This window comes from Pristis pectinata, chromosome 9 (assembly GCF_009764475.1).
Source record: "Pristis pectinata isolate sPriPec2 chromosome 9, sPriPec2.1.pri, whole genome shotgun sequence".
In the NCBI taxonomy this organism is placed as follows: domain Eukaryota; kingdom Metazoa; phylum Chordata; class Chondrichthyes; order Rhinopristiformes; family Pristidae; genus Pristis; species Pristis pectinata.
The window spans coordinates 82,922,211-82,940,841 of NC_067413.1; the positions used below are offsets into that span (position 1 = coordinate 82,922,211).

An 18,631-nucleotide genomic window follows, 5' to 3' on the forward strand; every position below is an offset into this window, starting at 1 on the left:
TCCAAATAACTGACAGAGCACACATCCCAGCTGCTTGGTTGCCCCATTTTGCTATCAAACTGGTGCAAAGTCATTGATATTCCAAACTGATAATTCAATTTTTTTTCCTCCAAGTGACTGAAAAATATTAGTCAGTGTTAAGTGTTTCTTATCTCTGCAGATCCACCAGTCTTAACTTGTTGTTAAATGCTAAACGGTTCATAAATGACAAGGCCCTGGAGGAGCAGAACAAACACCACTACAAAAATATAGCTGACAAACTCCAACAGACAGCCAAGCTATACCCCAGGATTATGCAGCTGTCAAATTTGTCAAGGACTTGAAATTAAAAATAAAAAAATTCCTTTAAAAAACCCAAAAAAACAATAACTAAGTTCAAGTAACTAATGTATCCATGCTTATCTCTCATAGCCTGTCCTCTCCACTGAAGTGAATGAATTTGCTGCAAGTGCAGTGTCATATCTAATCTATAAGAGAGTCAAAAAGCAGATTCCCCTGGATTCCAACATCGGAGCACAGTTGCAACAAGATCAGCAAAGGGCAGCCTGCAAGTTTGGGGCTTTCATGTTTAGTAAGGAACCCAGATCTTCGTGGCACTTATTTGCAGAAACCATGGCCATTTAATGCAGAACTTCTGACATTTCTTAAGTTGTGGCCCATTTATATGTAAACAGTTGAAGAAAACATTTAAATCAATACAATCATTTATCATTTTACTTAATTCCTCAGGTTATGAAAAGGTAATAATAAAAGACCCTACAACAAAAAAACCAAGGAATTTCTCTATTGCTTAAGACATCTACTGTTTTGCTCAAGGAATATTTATTGTAATTTTTCCATAAGGAAAATTGTAATTTTCTCAGGGCATAAGATTGAATTTTCTAAGCAAAACATCTAGTGAGCACTAGCATTGCTGCAAGAAAGGAAGTACAAATTGTGCAGTTTCATTACAGCAATATTGTTATAACAATCATCGCAGTTACTTGCCAACCATCCCCAAACTGCCTATCAGTGACCCTGACCTGAAATCAGCCATTAATGACAGCCTCTACTTCATTCATGCGGCAGATTGTATGAATGTGTGCGCGCACACATCATTCATTCATTCCCTGAAAGAAACACACTTCCTTTTCAATAATTGCTTAGTTAATTTACTTACTTTTGAACTGTGAGCTCAACAAGTTATACGCCATTAATGTGGGGTGTCAAAATAGAACGCAGAAAAACAATGGAACAGATTTTTAACCTTCAAAATAAAAATTAAATTAATGCATTACCCAGCTCATTATTCAATAAAATTAATTTTCTCATCCAACATGTGCCACTGCCTCACCCAAACAGTGATAAGTAACCCTTCTACGTCAGCAGAATATTTTGAAGATTCTCTTTGGCAATGTCATTGCGAAAAATATGTGAGAGCAATGTGGTTAATTATAATTTGCCTTACACTGTGAAACAGCACTTGTTAAAATATGCCAAGAGTTAATGATCCTAGGATCTGTAAACTAGGTGGAAGAAAATCCTCCCATTCTAGGTGAATCAGAAGAGATGGTGAACCTCTGGAATTCTCTATCACAGCAGGCAGTGGAGGTCAAGTCACTAAATATATTCAAGAAGGAGGTAGATATATTTCTTAATGCCAAAGGGTTCAAGAGATAAGAGGAGAAGATGAAAAAAGGGTATTGAAGTGGATGATCAATGTCTTGTTGAATAGTGGAGCAGGCTAGAATACACTATGCTGCTTCTGTTTTCTATGCTTTAAATTATTTCAATGGCAAAAGAACAAAATGAACCATGACCAGTTTCCTATCAGGGTACATTAAAAAAGTTTTTGCAACATAAAATTCAAATGATAACATGTACCCACAGATATTTATTTATTTCCATGAAAACAGAAACAATATTCATTACAGTTTATCAAAAATGTAGGAAGAACAGAGGGAGAGAGTTGTGGACACAGCTCAGCACATCAAGGAAACCAGCCTCCCTTCCATGGACTCTGTCTACACTTCTCGCTGCCTCGGTAAAGCAGTCAACATAATCAAAGACCCCACCCACCCCAGACATTCCCTCTTCTCCCCCCTCCCATCAGGCAGAAGATACAAAAGCCTGAAAGCACATACCACCAGGCTCAAGGACAGCTTCTATTCCGCTGTTATAAGACTATTGAACAGTCCCCTAGTGCAATAAGATTGACTCTTGACCTCACACTTTATTGTTTGCCTGCACTTTCCCTGTAACTATAACACTTTATTCTGCATTCTGTTATTGTTTTCCCTCGTACTACCTCAATGCACCGTTGTAATGAAATAACCTGTACGGATGGCATTCAAAACAAAGTTTTTCACTGTACCTCGGTACATGTGACAATAATAAACCAATTTACCAAACAGTTTCAAAAGAACTTGACCACTGTCCAATGATGCATGAACTGCCATACATTCCTTTGATAAAAATCTAATGTGTCTGCTCAAAATTATTTTATTAGGTTTTCATTATCTTAATAATGTGCAGATGTTTGATACTTTTTTAAAAATATACTTTTACAGTGCACAGCACAATTGTCAAAAGCTGTACAGTTTCATAGACTCATGCAGCACAGAAACATCTTCTTCAGCCCACCACGTCTATGCCCACCACGTCTATGCCCACCAGCAAGTACCTATCTACACTAATCCCATTTACCAGCACTAGATCCATAGCCTTCTGCACCTTGATGATTCAAGAGCTTCCCCTTTTACTTAAAATACTGTGAGAGTTCCTGCCCCCATCAGCCACTGCATTCCAGATTCCAAACAGCATCTTCCTCAGATCCCCTCTAAACTTCTTTACCCCCTACCCTAAACAAATGCTCTCTAATTTTAGATATCTTTGCTATGGGGAAAAGCTCCCTCCTATCTATGCCCCTCATAATTTTGTATAGCTCTATTAGATTCCACCCTCTTCCCTCATAGCTTCCTCTTCTCCAAGGAAAATAAACCCAGCCTATCCACTCCTCTTTCTTCCTGGATCTTGGATTGATTCTGAATAGCATCACAAAATGTGCCCATTCACAGTTACTTTCAAAATTGGAAAGTAGTCAAATGAGATCTTGGTATGCCACTGCACGGGATATATGCTTCATCTACTTGCTATTAACCTGGGAATTGTTCAAATTAGAAACACCATGTTTGAATCTGATCATGGAAAGGAGACACCAATTAAACCATGGTAAACAATTTTATCAATTTCTGTGTATGAAGAAGTCACAAGGTTAACCAGCAAGAGTGGCAAGATTCCCAAGCATGCAAAGTACCATTTTAGTAATCCCACAATTTGCATCAACCACAGAGCCTACAAAAACTGAGAGTTTCCTGTGCATCAATGAGAAATGTCCATTCTTCAAATCAGTCCCTATTATCCACACAGTGAAGCCTTCATTATGCAGCAGTTAATTACTTGAAGGAAAGTCAGATGGTTTGGGTCCTGGGCTGTTATGCATATTCCCACCCTATTCCCAAGACCTGCAGATACATGTCTTTCCCTACTCCAACATTCTTTAATCTACATGCTTACTCTCCAACTTCTCCCATTCCCTCATCGACCGGATAACCTTGTTTACAGTTTATCCCCATGGTCACCCTGATTTTACCCTATCAGAGACATCCCCTCCCCCCACCCTGCCTGCAGCTTCACAAGCTTTTTTCATTCATGAAATGTTAATTCTGTTTCAGTTGTGGACTGATCTGTTGAGTATTTCCAGCATTTTCTGTTTTTATTTTAGATTTCCAGCATCCTAGGTTTTTTATCCCCAACATAACTGGTACAAGATTTCTCTAATCTTGTGGTCAAATCCTCTTGTAATAAAGGTCAACATACAACAATTATCTTCCTAATTCCTTGCTGTCCATGCATGTTAACTTCCATTCGTTTGTGTCTAAGGACACCCAGGTCTCTCTACACATCAATGCCTTTCAATACAATATTGGGAGTGCAACAAAGTCCACCTTTTAACAGAGCATCTCCATTTATTTTTTTTTAACTCTCATGTTATTTTGATCACTGCTCTATCCTGAATTCTATCTAAATGCTTCATTATCCACATGATGCCTGTACTGAAAAGATTGCGACATCACAAGCTCTGAGCTGCTCTGTTCCTGAATGTCACCTTGGCTTGTGCTATCACTGAAATACTTCACAAAGGAGAAGAGAAAGGGGGTTTTGCAGTGGTGGCAGGTTAGAATGTCTCCTAACAAACTTCAGATTCAAAGGTATTACAACCCACGCTATTTGTAAGTGCATTTCCACATTGCTATAGATAATAGTACAATAAAGAAGGATGCTGTGCAGTGGAGCCCTGATATCAAACAGTCCCTGCACTTCCAGATAGCAAGCCAAAATTTTTGCTTGTAGTCTGTTTGAATCTGCTGACCCGTTCCAAACTGCCAAGCTTTCCCTCAATGTCTTCGCTTCTGATAATAATAAATGCCATTCTATCTTGAAAATATTAAATATTAAAAATCAGTTTTAAAAAACTGTATCCTTTCACAAATGTAATTTTATTTTTTCCATTGTGTATTGACTATCCGGTTAAATGTCACCTGTTCTACACCTCCCTACCCTCTGAGTTGGTGGTAATACTCTCACAATGAGGGTAGATGTAGAAATCCAAGATATTAAAGAAATGACAATGTTTCGTAACAGTGTACAATTTAAGGAAACTTGTGGATGACTGTACTCCTGCAATATTGATGCTCTAGCCCTTTTGTCTTGGACAGGATGGCAGGGAAGGAAAACACTGTCAAAGTAACAATGTGAAATTTCTGTAGCAGGAAAGATGTGTTAAAGTGTACTTGTCCTGGACTATCAAGCCTCTTCAAAGCTCTTCAGACACACTCTTCCAGAGAAGGGAGCTGCATTCCAGTATGCACTGGACAAGCTTCATTAATGATGGAAAGGGGTCAGGAGGTGAACCAATCATCACAGTGGATAAAGTCCTTTCTTTTGCTATTGTATCCAAGGTGACAAAGCAGTTCAGTTAAGCTTTTATTCACCAGAGTCTCCCAGCTTATTACTGGCCAAGCTTCCTCAGATTTGAGGTGGTCATGACCTGACATTTATGTCAAGATGTTCCTCTGCTCCATGTGTGCACTTCCTGCTAGTACTGGTACACAGCATAGAAGATTTATAGGACAATTTCTTTACTGCAATTAAAAAGTATGTGGTCTGCAGATTTGTTGAGAAGAAAACCAAGGTAGAGAAAGCAAAAAAAGTTGTTGCTATGCTTTGCATGCTGCTGTGTTGAGGTTCACCAGGTTATTAAGTTGGGCTTGTGTCACGATTGATGTATACAATGGTGTGTCAAAATGTAATTAAATTAACATTAACTTAGTATTCCCCATAACTGAAAATATCTTCCAATTTTATCCCACATCCCATCAGTACGAGACCAGGATTCTTCCACTGCTTTAACAGTACAGTAAGCACCCATCCCGAGTGCATTTCTTGCATGTTAAAAAGACAATCAAGAAAGGGAACTTATGCCTTCTCTCTCTTTCTTGATGCACTATAATATGCAACACTTTTTTTGGACCCAGCCATCAATAATGGTTTGGAAAAATAAACAAATATATTAAAAAAATCCTGAGGTTCCTTAAGAGCTGATGTCTTAATGGATTCCTCAGGTTCCCATAAATTATTTTTTTTCCTTGTGAAAATTTAAGGGTCTGAGTGGCAAACCCAGCACTGGCAGTTCTCTCGTGCTCACAAATCAAACCAAGCTGCACATTATTGCAACAAGGAAGAAAAAGATTGTTGTTGTTGTTGTTAGAGAATTAGGGGAGGGGAAGTTGAATGTGTTAAAGTGCAAGGTATTTTTAATAGCGAAAGTGAAAAGAAAGGAAATCTTTGAAGCAGTACTTCCTCAAAAAAAATAATTAGACATCACCGCTTTCCTCACAGGACTCTTTGACTACAATTTTAAAGAATTTTCACATGAAAGATAAACTTGATCTAATATCCAATTCTATTATTTTTTCATGGATTTTTTCAAAGTCTTTTTGCCATTTTTTGAAAATAACATCTCACTTGTCATGCAAAGAGAACTCAGTGGACTTCCTCATCACAGGCCTTGCATTCAGTGTGTGAATGTAGCTCAATTTATTGATGTTATTTGTAGCAGCTATCAGGAGATTACATGTCTACCAGCCAAAGGGAACGCTAGGAGTCACATATGAGCATGTGTTACATTTAATAATTGCCCCCAGGAAATGTTGGGGGACAAAGCAATACTTAATTAAGTTAAAGTCCAGATATCGAAGTTTATTTGTGTGGAGAATTACCCCAATTACATGATATTGCAAATGCACACATTATGCAGGAAAAGTTAACAGAGGGGGACCAGTAGATGTTGTGTACTTAGATTTCCAAAAGGCATTTGACCAGGTATCATACAAGAGGCTGGTGCAGAAATTAAGAGCTCCAGATATTGAAGGACATGTGTTAGCATGGACTGAAAACTGGCTTCAACATAGAAAATAGACTTAGAATAAATGGGTCCTTTTCGGGCAAGAGGGATGTAACTCGTGGAGTATGCCAAGGATCCGCTCTTGGCCCTCAAATGTTCACTATTTATATTAACGATCTGCAGGAGGTAATGAAATGCAAGGTTTCCAAGTTTGCCAAAGATATGAAAATAAGTAGAAGGACCAATTGTAATGAAGACACTGTGATCCTGCAATGGGATGTAGATAGAGTGATTGGGCGAAAACCTGGCCTTTAATGTGGGGGAAGTATGAGTTCATGCACTTAAGAGGAAATTAAAAGGCAAATCAAAAGATAAGAGGAATCAAAAGCCAGGTTTTTTTCTGATAGGAGAGAAACTGCACGAGTGAAGTTCAGAGGGATCTAGGTATTCCAGAGGATGAATCACAAAAAGTTAGCAGGCAGGTCCAAGAAATAGCTTAGGCAACAAATGGCATGTTGGCATTCATTGCGAAGGAGTAGGAGTTTAAGAACAGGGTGGTTTTGTTACAATTGTATAGGGGATTAGTGAGCCACTGTGTACATAGCACTGGAGCGTGGCGACACGTTGCAAGCTGCTCTCTACAGACCTACTCATTACCTTTACTATAATCATTCTACACTTTTACCTTTACTACATCAATGCACTCTGTACTAACTCAATGTAACTGCACTGTGTAATGAATTGACCTGTACGATCGGTTTGCAAGACAAGTTTTATTTTACTGTACCTCGGTACAAGTGACAATAATAAACCAATACTAATACACTTTTAGTCTTTTTACTTAAAAACAGATACAGTAGATTTGGAGGCAATCCAAAGAAGAGTTACCAGGCTAATTCCTGGAATGAGAAGGTTTTCCTATCAAGAGGCTAGACATTTTGAATCTATTCCTTGGAGTTTAGAAGAATGAGGGGTGACTCAAACATACAAAAGGTCCTAAGGGGCCATGACAGGTAGATGTTGAAATGTTTTTACTAGTGGGGAAGTACAAACAAGAAGAGGTGGCTGCAAAATAAGGAGCTGGTCATTTAAAATAAGTGCATAGAAACAACTCTCAGAGGCTAGTGAACCTCTGCCCCCTCCCCCGCCTATATTCAAAGTGGAAAGAGAGACATTTTTTTCAATATTTGTGTGTGTGTGTGTGTGTGTGTGTGTGTGTGTGTGTGTGTGTGTGTTTTGTACATTTACCCTTTCAAAGTAGTACTGTATCTACATTGTGTCCAATAAAAAATAAAATTTTCATTGAATACAGATGGTCTGATGATACCAAACAGACAGAATTTACAGAGAATGTTCTTATTTCTAACTTCACATTGCTTGCATAACTTCCGAAAGAAAACATTGTTATTTGTTATATTCCGAGGATCCATGGTCCACTGCCTCATCACAAATTGAAGAAAACTCTCCAGTCCTCCACTTAATAGCTGCAAAGTAAATTTCATTTTTGCTTCAAGATTTACAACTCTAAAGCTCTGAAATGAGTTCCCTGATTTTTAAACTAATGTATTGATCAGGTTTTGATGTTGCCTTCTCCCATTTGAAATTACCAAACTAAGACATTTCTGGAATTATTTTTTTCTATTTACTTCTATGGCAATTCATTTCCATGAAATCACACTAATCCCATAAACCTATCCTTAACAAACAGGCTCATCAGATAGCAATAAAGAATTAAGTAGTAACACTCAGGTTAACTGATGCACCACAAAGCTAAAATCCAAATACATGTAATATGATCTAATCTGTGCCAACTCCCAATTTTTACTTACACAAGATAGAACCCAAGAATAAATGGAAGGATATATGGGTCTTTCATGTGCATATTAGCATCACAGTGCTCAAAGAGAAATGGTGCAAATCTGGTTCTGCTCAAAGTTAGCTGCCTGAAAAAATGCCAATTGTTCAAGTTTAGTTTAGAAGGCTAGAACCTGTGGTTTGCTGCAATTTGATTTCAAGTCTTAACTAAGATTTCCTATTATTTCACTTTTGATGAAAGATCAGAGATCACCTATTCTTTTCACACAAGCTGCCTGATTCACCATATACTTCAAGCATTTTCTGCTTTTAATTTTAGATTTCAACTATCTTTTTTGCTTTCTGGTTTATATTCTCTAAATCATTTGATCAAGACTACAGTAATTTATATTGAATGACTTATGCCTCCAACCCAGGTGGTTTTCCATTTCAATATCCTATGATCTAAAACCTCTACAGTTATCCAGGGATGCTAGTCTTACGAATTAGTAGTGGACCTTGATTATAGGAATAAAATGACAAAATTCAAAACATACAATCGAATAGAGATATGACAAATAAATAGCACCAGTTTGGAATTGTGGAACCACCATGAATATGCAGCTCACTTGGAACATCTAGTGAAGGAAACCAGGTACTGCACCAATACAAGATTATTACCCAGTCTAGTTGAGAAGGAGTGTTGAACAGAGAAAAACAAACAACTTCCAACATTGAAAGGGAGAAACATGGCCTTATCAGCAAAATTCCCTCCCTAACAAAGGGAATACCTTCAGCTGAATAACTGCAGTGGTTCAAGGCAATCCACGGCCATCTTCTCTTGGGCAATACATACAGGCCTTGCCAATTTTATAGGCCCCTCTAAAAATAGTGATAGGACATTACAGAATAATAAACCAATACCAAGGATTTCAGAGAAATAAAACCATTAAAATAACAGAAATTTAACATTTGGATAACAGCCTAAAATTGAACAGAGGCCCCAAAGTCAGTGGCAGCATATCAGTTTTTTTCACCAAAAGTCTCGAATTCAAGCACTATAATTGGAATTTAGCACAATCAAAACAGATGCTTTAGCCCAATGCTGAAAGAGTGCTTCACTGTCATGTGACTTTCGTTCAATGAAAAATAAATCAAGTCCAGCTGCTGTTCAAAGGTTACTTGGCACTATTCAGAGGGCTGAAATTCTCCTATCCTGTCTCTGATTTATCCTTCAACTAATGGCCTTCAAAACAGATCATCTTTTCTCTCAGAACAGAAATGCTGGAAGAACTCAGTCCGTCTAGCAGCATCTGTGGAAAGAGAAACCAGTAACCTTTCAGGTCGAGGATCCTTTGCCAGAACTGTTAAAGGAAGTAACAGAGAAGGTGGAGGTGGGCAATGGGTGGAACATAGAGAATGTCAGTAACAGGATGAAATGATGGACTATCATTGAATGGACAGTTAAACTCCTTTGTGTAAGGAGCTGCTAATATTGTTAAGTCTGGGGACACTGTATCATCTGGCCTACTGTGTCATGCTGAGCCGAGCATGCCAGTGTATACGAATAAATAAAAAGGGGATGGTGAGAGGAATAGCATGTACATATGGCTAGTGTAGCGGTTAGCATAACGCTGTTACGGCACCAGCAACCAGGTTTCGATTCCGGCCGCTGTCTGTAAGGAGTTTCTACGTTCTCCCCATGTCTGTGTGGGTTTCCTCCGAGTGCTCGGGTTTCCTCCCACATTCCAATGACATACGGGTTAGGAATTTGTGGGCATGCTATGTTGGCGCCGGAAGCGTGGCAACACTTGTGGGCTGCCCCCAGAACACTCTATGCAAAAGATGCATTTCACTGTTTGTTTCAATGTACATGTGACTACTAAAGATATCTTATCATATCTTAGAAGGAAAGGTACAGCAAGTTATCCAGTGTTGGAGAATTCAGTATCAAGTCCTAGAAGTATCAACATGCCCAAACGAAAAATGAGGTTGTTCCTCTAGCTTGTGTTGGGCCTCATTGTGACAGGAGGCTGTAGAAAAAGAGGTCAGAGCCAGAGTGGGATGATTAATTAAAATGGCAGGCAACCAGGTCAGGGTCACTCCTGCATACTGAGTGCAGGTGCTCCACAAAAACAATCACCCAATCTGTATTTGGTTTCTTCAATGTAGAGGCCACCGTAGACTTGATTGGAAGGGCAAGTGAATTGCTGCTTCACCTGGGATGATTGTTAGGGCCCCTGGATAGAGGGAAGGGAAGAGGTGAATGGGCAGGTGTTGCATCTCCTCCATTTGCATGGGACAGCAAATGGAGGGCGAGGATGGAGAAGTGGACCAGCGAGTCATGAAGTAAGTGGTCCCTGCAAAATGAGGTAAAGGGTGGAGAGGGGAAGATGCAACTCATGTTGGAGCTTTTCTCCATTTTCTCCCTCTGCTTTTGTCACAAAGTTTGTTTTATAATCACACTATTTCAGAAGTACATTTTTCCCATTTTCTCAAGGAATGAGGATGAAGCTGGCATTTATTTCATGTCCCTGAATTACCAGGGCACCTCAGAGGGCAGCTAAGAGTCAGCCAGAGAGATAAAGATGGAAGATTCCCTTTCGTGTAGGGCATCAGGTTTCCTCCACAGAAGCTAATTTTCAATCAATTCAAAACAGCTAATAGTACTGAATAGAGCAGAGGTTATGTGACCAGACAACATCCCAGCTACAGTATTGTAGATCTGCGCTCCAAAACTAGCTATGCCTCCAGCCAACCTGTCCCAGTAGAGTTACAACACTGGTACATATCTGAGCAATGCGAAGGAAGGTGTTGCTGGCAGTGTTATCAAGCAGCACTAATTCACCGATACCCTGATTGGGTTTTGTCAGCACCCACTACCCAGCTTCCGAGCTCATCACAATCTTCATCCAAACATAGATTAAATGGCTGAATTCCGGGTGGTGATGAGATGACAGCGACTGCCCTTAACATCAAGGCAGCATTTAATAGGATGTGGCATCAAGGAACCCCATTTTTAAAAAAAACTGGTCAATGGGAATCCTAGGGAAAATACTCCTGTTGTGGACTTTTAACCTGAACAAAGTAATACGGTTGTGATGCAAAATACAAACTGCTGGAGGAACTCAGCGAGTCAAGCAGCATTAATACGGTTGTGATTATTGCAGGTTAGTCATCAAAGCTGAAGGACACTGTTTCGGGAGTTCCTCAGGAAAGTGCACTAAGTCCAGCTACCTCATCAATAACTTTCCTTTCAACCTAAAGTCAGCAGGGGAAACAATCGCAGACGATTGCACAATGTTCACTTGCAGCAAACGAAGAGGTTCATACATGCATATACCAATACCTACACAACATTCAGACATGGGCTGATAAGTGGCAAATAACATTTGTGCCACAAAATTGCCAGGCAATAACCATCACAAAAGAGGATACAGTAACCTCCTACCCTTGACATTCAATAGCATTATCTCCAACTCCCTCATCATTAACATCCTAGTGGATGACCACTGAGCAGAAACTCAACCAAACTAACTACAAATGGAGGTCAGAGGTTGGGTGTTCTTTTCTTCATCCATTTTTTGGGATCCAGGCATCATTGGCAAGGCCTGTATTTATTGTCCAAGAGAAAACGGCTGTGGATCACCTTCTTGAACCACCACAGTCATTCAACTGGAGGTACTCCCTCTGTTGGGGAGGGAATTCCAGGATTTAGACCCAACAAATGAAGAAAGGCGGTCCCCATCTTTCCAACTCAGGAAATTGTGCAACTTGATGGGAAATGTGCAAGTGGCGATGGGCACCATGGTCAGCATGGACTGGTTGAGCCAAAGGGCCTGTATCCGTGCTGTATTGCTCTACAACTCTATTCCATTATGCTTCTGACTTGTGCTTTGTAAATTGTGGGTCAGGAGTGAATCATTTGCTACAGAATGCAGAGCCTTTGACATGACCTTGTAGTGTGTAGGTAGCTGGACCTATTGAATTTCTGGTCAGTGGTGACCCCCAGATGATGGTAGGGGAATATAGTGATGTCAAGGGCAGATGGTCAGATACCCTCATTGGAGATGGTCACTGCCTGGTGTTTTTTTTTGCCACTTACAAGCCCATGTTTGAATGTTACGTGACCAACTTGCCTCTTGACACCCCAAAGCCTTTCTGTTATCTACAAAGCGCAAGTCATGGGCATTATAGAATATTCTCTACTTGAATAAATGCATCTCCAGCAACACTTAAAATGCTCAATACCACCCAAGGCAAAACTCACTTGAATAGTAATCCATCCACATCTGCAAGTACACTATATTTACTCATCTAGGATACTTTGGCAACACCTTCTCAGAGTTTCCTACCACCAAGGTCAAGGGCAGCAGTCGTATGGGAACACCACTACCTGCAGGCAGCCCTCCAAGCCAAACACCATCTTGACTTAGGAATATATGGTCATTCTCTCATTGTCTCTGGATGTAAATCCTAGAACTCCTTACCCAATAGCACTCTGGGAATACCCTCTCCAAAATTAGAACAATTCAAGAAGGGAGCTCACTACTACCATCAAGAACAATTAGAGATTGCCGATAAATGGCATCCTCAAAAATTAATTTTAAAAAGTGAATAAGGGTTTTTCCTTTAATCTGTTACTGTCACTGGTTACTGCTATGATTACCAGTTTCCTTTATATAAAATAACAGCTTGTATTTAATTACTGCTAACGGTGGGATTTGAACTCTCATCCCCAAGTCAACAGATAGGATTATGGCTGCCTTGCTAATTTTACTATGAACCATTGACATACCATATTCCCCATTCTATAAAGAAAGCAAATTGCAATGGAAGTAAATAGTTAACAGAGTTCTGTTACCATATACATACCAATTTCAGTCCCAGCTTCACAAGGAGACAAAAAAGCAACTATCAAACTTCTCAACAATTTGCAAGTAATCACATCACTTATTTGTGAGAGTTTGCAGTGCACAAATTGGGTACATTAGAGCAGTGATCACACTTCAAAAAAGTACTTTGTGGCTCTTAAGCATTTTGGGATGCATTGAAAGGGAGCTGAAAAGCACCAAAATACAGTCAAGCCTCTCTTTCACATGCCCATTTTTCATACACGTTTAGACAAGTAAGCTACCTAGCTGGACAATCCAGTATCTTCTAACCCAATCTCCACAGACATTTTTCAAGACAGGATCACTAGGCAGCAATTAAAAAACCAAACTAGCTAATCTGTATCCTCTTGACTCAGGAACCCTGACACCAACCATGGCCACCCTGCTTGAAATCACATTGAAGATGGAACCTGAGAACTTCTAGCTGGTATAATTGTTTTACCAACAAAAGCCAATGAGAGGAACACTTTCACCACTCACTTTTTAACCTCATGGCTGCTTTCTCATTTACTGTTTCTTGTATATGTATTTGTCAAAATACAAAAATATCCCAAAACACACGAATTTCATACCATCAGTTATATTCTTTTCCAATTTCACATTAAAACACAATTCTAATGTCATGACAACAATATTTTGGTTAAATTGGTATCATCCAGAATAACAAAGTGCAGTCCTGACATCAATGAAATACTTATCACCCTGGTCAGTCTCATTGCTCATTTTAGTAATCAGCAGGAGATGACGATAGGATATGAGCCATTCACCCTTCTCTGACACAAGAGATCTGGATAATTGATGTAATATTCTGAAATTCAGGAATGCAAACCAAAAATACTTTGGGTACATTAGAGTTTCCTATTGAAAAACACTGGCAGTGATTGCAAAACTCAGTGTTCAAACGTCACAAGGTAATTAAGGGAAAAAGTCCTGAGGCAATATTTTTCCTTGATCTACTTTTCTTCTCAAGGTACTGGCTCCCACTGGTTTGTAGAATCAATGTATTAACAGGATGTTGGTATTTTGCTGAAATGCTGCATGGGTATTTAGTCACAGCACATTGAAGCAGTGCCAGGCTGTTTCATAACTTAATGTTCTCCTAAACACATTCTCCCACAGGAATCACCTCACCAGTTAGCCAGAAAGTGTAGCACTTTTGGCTTATTTTTTCATATCTCCTGTCCCACCAGCCCAAATATGTTACCTCTCCAATACCGTAATTCTTCACAACCGAGTCACACAGAGGAACTTCTTCGACAAACTAAGATTGATAAAATATGCAAATTATGAAAAGCAAGTTAAGCTTGCTTAGGCCCACACTGAGTACTCTTTTACTTTCCATAGAAGGGATAAAGATACACAGGATAAGGTACTTCTTAGATTTACTACAATAATACCAGACACTAAGTTATTACCATCAGGAAAGATTGAACAGGCAATTGTGAATGGGTCCTTTCACTCAAAAGAGGAAGCCTGAAGCAAAAAACTGCAGATACTGGAAGTGCTCAGTAGTCAGACAGGATCCATGGAGAGAGAAACAGAATCGACAGTTAATACTAAGGAGTAATCTGACTGACATCTTTAAGATTATGAAAAGAATTAATGGAGCAGACAATGGTGTTTCATTAGCTGGCATTACTAGAACTAGGGACTATAAGCATTACTTACTAATAAATCCAACAGAGAATCCAAGAGAAACTCCTTCATCCAGAGATCAGCCAGAATTTGTACTAGCTATCCCAAGAAATACCAAGGACCAGCAGCATGCACACAAAAGATTCAAAATGAAGCACAAGGAAGAAAGAAATAGAAGGATAAGTTGACCAAACTAACTGAAGAGGAATGAAAGGAGGTCATTGTGGAACAAACAATGTATTTTGTAAGTAAGCTAAAAACACTGGAAATACTCAGATCAGGTAGCATCTATGATGAGCAAAACAAATTGGTTCAGGTCAGTCTTCCCACCTTAGCACTTCCAAAATTTTCTGCATTCATTTCAGATTTCCATTTTATAGCTTATCGATAACTTTGTAAGTCAACAATCAGAAGAGACAGCCACAATACTCAGGAAAATCTGGTTAATTTTTCTTCAAGTGAAATAAGCAACTGAAATAACCATGAACGTGCATGGAAGGAGGGAACTGAAATAGCTGAGGGAACTTAATTATAGTACAAAGACAAGTAGATGAAATACAAAGGAGAAACTGTGCCCTGCATTGAGCATGTACATTACAAATCAAAATGCCACATTTGGAAGTCTGGTACTTGCAAGTCCTGTCATAGCTGTGGCTGACTGAATCAAATATGATTCACAAATCAGCAAATCCAAACTGAATAATCATAATAAAGCTAGTGCACTGTTGCTGTCAGACTCTTCCAAGGGTTCAATTGCCAGTTTAGATCAAGGGTATCTTGGAAGGCTAATTTCAGTTTAGGCCAGAAGAACACAAGCTGACATTGCCACTGGCAAGGCAGCACTTATTGAATGTTCCTAATTGCCTTTTAAACCAGCATGCTTGCTTGGCCATTTCAGACAGCAGGCAAGAGTAAACCACATTAGGTAGCCTGGAATCATATATACGCCACACAAGGCAAAGATGACAGATTTCCTTCTGAAGAACATTTGTGAATCAGAGGAGTTTTTCCAACTATTCAGTAGTTTTATGGTTACTACCATGGACACCAGCTTTTTCTTCCAACTTTATTTGTTCTCCAGCTGCCAGTATGAGATTCATAATTACATCACTGTATCAACAGTCCAATCCATTGTATGTTAGTCTAGTATCCTAACATCATGCTATTTTACCTTCTGTGCACAATAACCTCAAATAGAATAAAATCTTTGTTTGATTCTCCTTGCGTATAATTCTACTTTGCATGGAATGCTTGAAAGAATACTGAAACAAATCTAGACTGGAAGGTTGAGGCCTGCTTCAGAGCAATTTGAAGAGCTCCCCTCTAAATACACCAATACAGAGAAGTTGGGGGCATCCATCTTTCTCAAGGTAAGTGCCTTTGATATTTTGCCATTGTCCTTGACCACCTCCACTGTCAATCACACTGCCAATTTGCTCCCAATCTCTACGTCACCATCCTTGTTCCTCACCTGCATCATCATGTGCTCGAACCCCCACATCACCACCACCCCACTGCCATCCAGCAGCATCTCACCCTCACCAGTCATAAACCACTACTACCATCATAGGCTGGCAGAAGTCCAAGCCTTCATGACCTTACCTAACCAGCCCTTCCCATCCACTCCATGCCAGATGCAAGGGATCCTCCCCCAACCACCTTGCATGATCCTCTGGAGCCCAACTCCATTTCCCCCGCATTGACAAGATATTGCAGAGGAAGGACCTTGTACAGAACAGATAATCAGAGGCTTCCTTCAGCAGGCCAAGCTAAGATTTGCTATCAGAAGCCATGGTTGGGCACCTATTTTTCGAAAATCCAGTACACCTTTTTGCTAAGCCATGGTATCAAGCAGATAGTTGAAATCAAGTTAATCCTTTTACATGCAACTGAAAAGAGTCATCAAACCTAAACATCTCTCTTTTTCTTTTAATGTGTTTGACTAAGTGCTCTGCAATTTTTTTGGTCAATTATCAGAAGAAAAAAATTTCTATTTTACCAGTTTGCATTTCCAAAAGCACTTTCTGCATTTTAACTGAATTGGGACCAAAGCTATCAGTAACAACAGGATACTGTATAGCGTTGCCTTTAGTGGAGAAAAAAATCCATCTCCTTAAACAATGGAGTAAAATTCCACAATGGTGTTAAAGATTAATTTTCCAGTTATATCTAGCTCATTAATTACTGTAAATTTCACGAACATACTTAAGCCACAGTTGAAGTGGTAAAGGAGTGGTGAATAGGGATCCTGTAACTCAATTTATTTCAGTTCATTAATTAACTGATTTTGCCCAAGTTCTGAATCAAGTTTTGTAGGTAAGGTGCAAACTGTGAAATACAAGGAGATCAATTAACCACCAAATGGATTTGAGAGGCAGACACCTTCCAACTGAGAACATTAGGTATTGGCTCCAACTTTTCAACACTTAAACTGTGGCTCAGCACACTAAACATTTTAGAACAGTGAACGCATAGTTTTTCTAAGAGACAGTATGTTAATATACTTTGAAAATTATAGAAATATCCCCAACCACCAAAGACTTGCTAAATAATCTATTTTATGCTACAGAATTTAGCTGAGCTTGTCATAGAATTCTTCAGGCTCTGGCATCTGTTCAACATTTTCCCACCCTTATCCATCACCCCTTGTAAATGTAAACATCTTTAAACAGGTATTCTAACACTATCAACAACTTCATTCCATGTCATAATGATGGCAGTAAAATTGCTATTACAAAATATATTTAGCCTTTAAGTTTGTTTGAAATGCTGCTACAGTAATTGTTCCAATGCCAGACCAACTTCAATAAAGCTCAGTCACATACAGTAGAGAGGAAAAGCAAAACAATAAAAATTAAATAAATCTACACCTCAAAGATATTCAACTTCATCTCAGTTTCCAAGGAACACTAACAATGTCCCAGTTAAGTGGCCATTACAGCCTCTCGCTTTGCCATGAATGCTTGTTCTATGATATTTTAAAACATCACAAAAAATTGTAGAAAACGTACTTCCATTAATTCCAATTAAACACCAGTTGAATAACTAGCCTCACTGGTCCTTCATTAATTGACTAGTCACAGAGTTATTAGAATGTAGAATTTGATTCAGCAGGAGGCAAGGTGGCATTTGAAGGGAGCTTGATGAGTAAGAAAAAGAGGTTCAATGACAAAGGGAAATAGCAGGATCACGTGGAGCACAAACGAATGGCCCATTTCTGCATTGTAAATACTTGGATACTTCAGAACTGATTACTTTCTCCTGGTGATTACATACTTGCAATTCTTCCCATAATACTAACAAGCAATGTTAATTTCATGAAATATATGCCTTCATTACAATTGTTCTAGCTGTGAAATACAAAACACTGCTCTTAAAACTAAAGTTGTCCCTTAATCTTCAACTATAATACCACTTTTTGATTGGAATATCAATCGCTTAAGAATAAATCTATTCTATGCCATACTGGAACTGATAACATGATACCTCTTCAAAGAAGTCAATCGGGTTAGTTCAGAAATGGCCTTCCCTTTACAAATCCATGCCTACTGCCCTTAATTAATCTGTTCTTTCTCAATGGTACTTGCTGTCCCACCATACCAATTCCAATCTCGCCCAGCTTTGAAGTGAAACTGGCTGACCTATATTCTTCCGTTTCTCATTTAATGGTTTCTATATATCACATCGATAGCCAGGATAATGGCTATAGAAACCACTCCAAGTAATCTACCAAACTATCTGTCAATACATTCACAAATGGTATGGCACACCTTGTCCCTGAATTCTTTGCTGGGCTGTGGGTCGGGATGGGGATGGAGGAGGAGGAGGAGGAAGCAGTTGTGAGATGACCTCTTCCCAGAGA

General features: G+C 39.2%; 1 protein-coding gene across 3 annotated transcripts in view; it reads right to left on the minus strand.

The window, feature by feature from the left end:
- stau2 (staufen double-stranded RNA binding protein 2) overlaps positions 1-18,631 on the minus strand; it is a 211,545-nt gene that overhangs the window by 157,475 nt on the left and 35,439 nt on the right. The gene's annotated exons all lie outside the window — the stretch shown is intronic.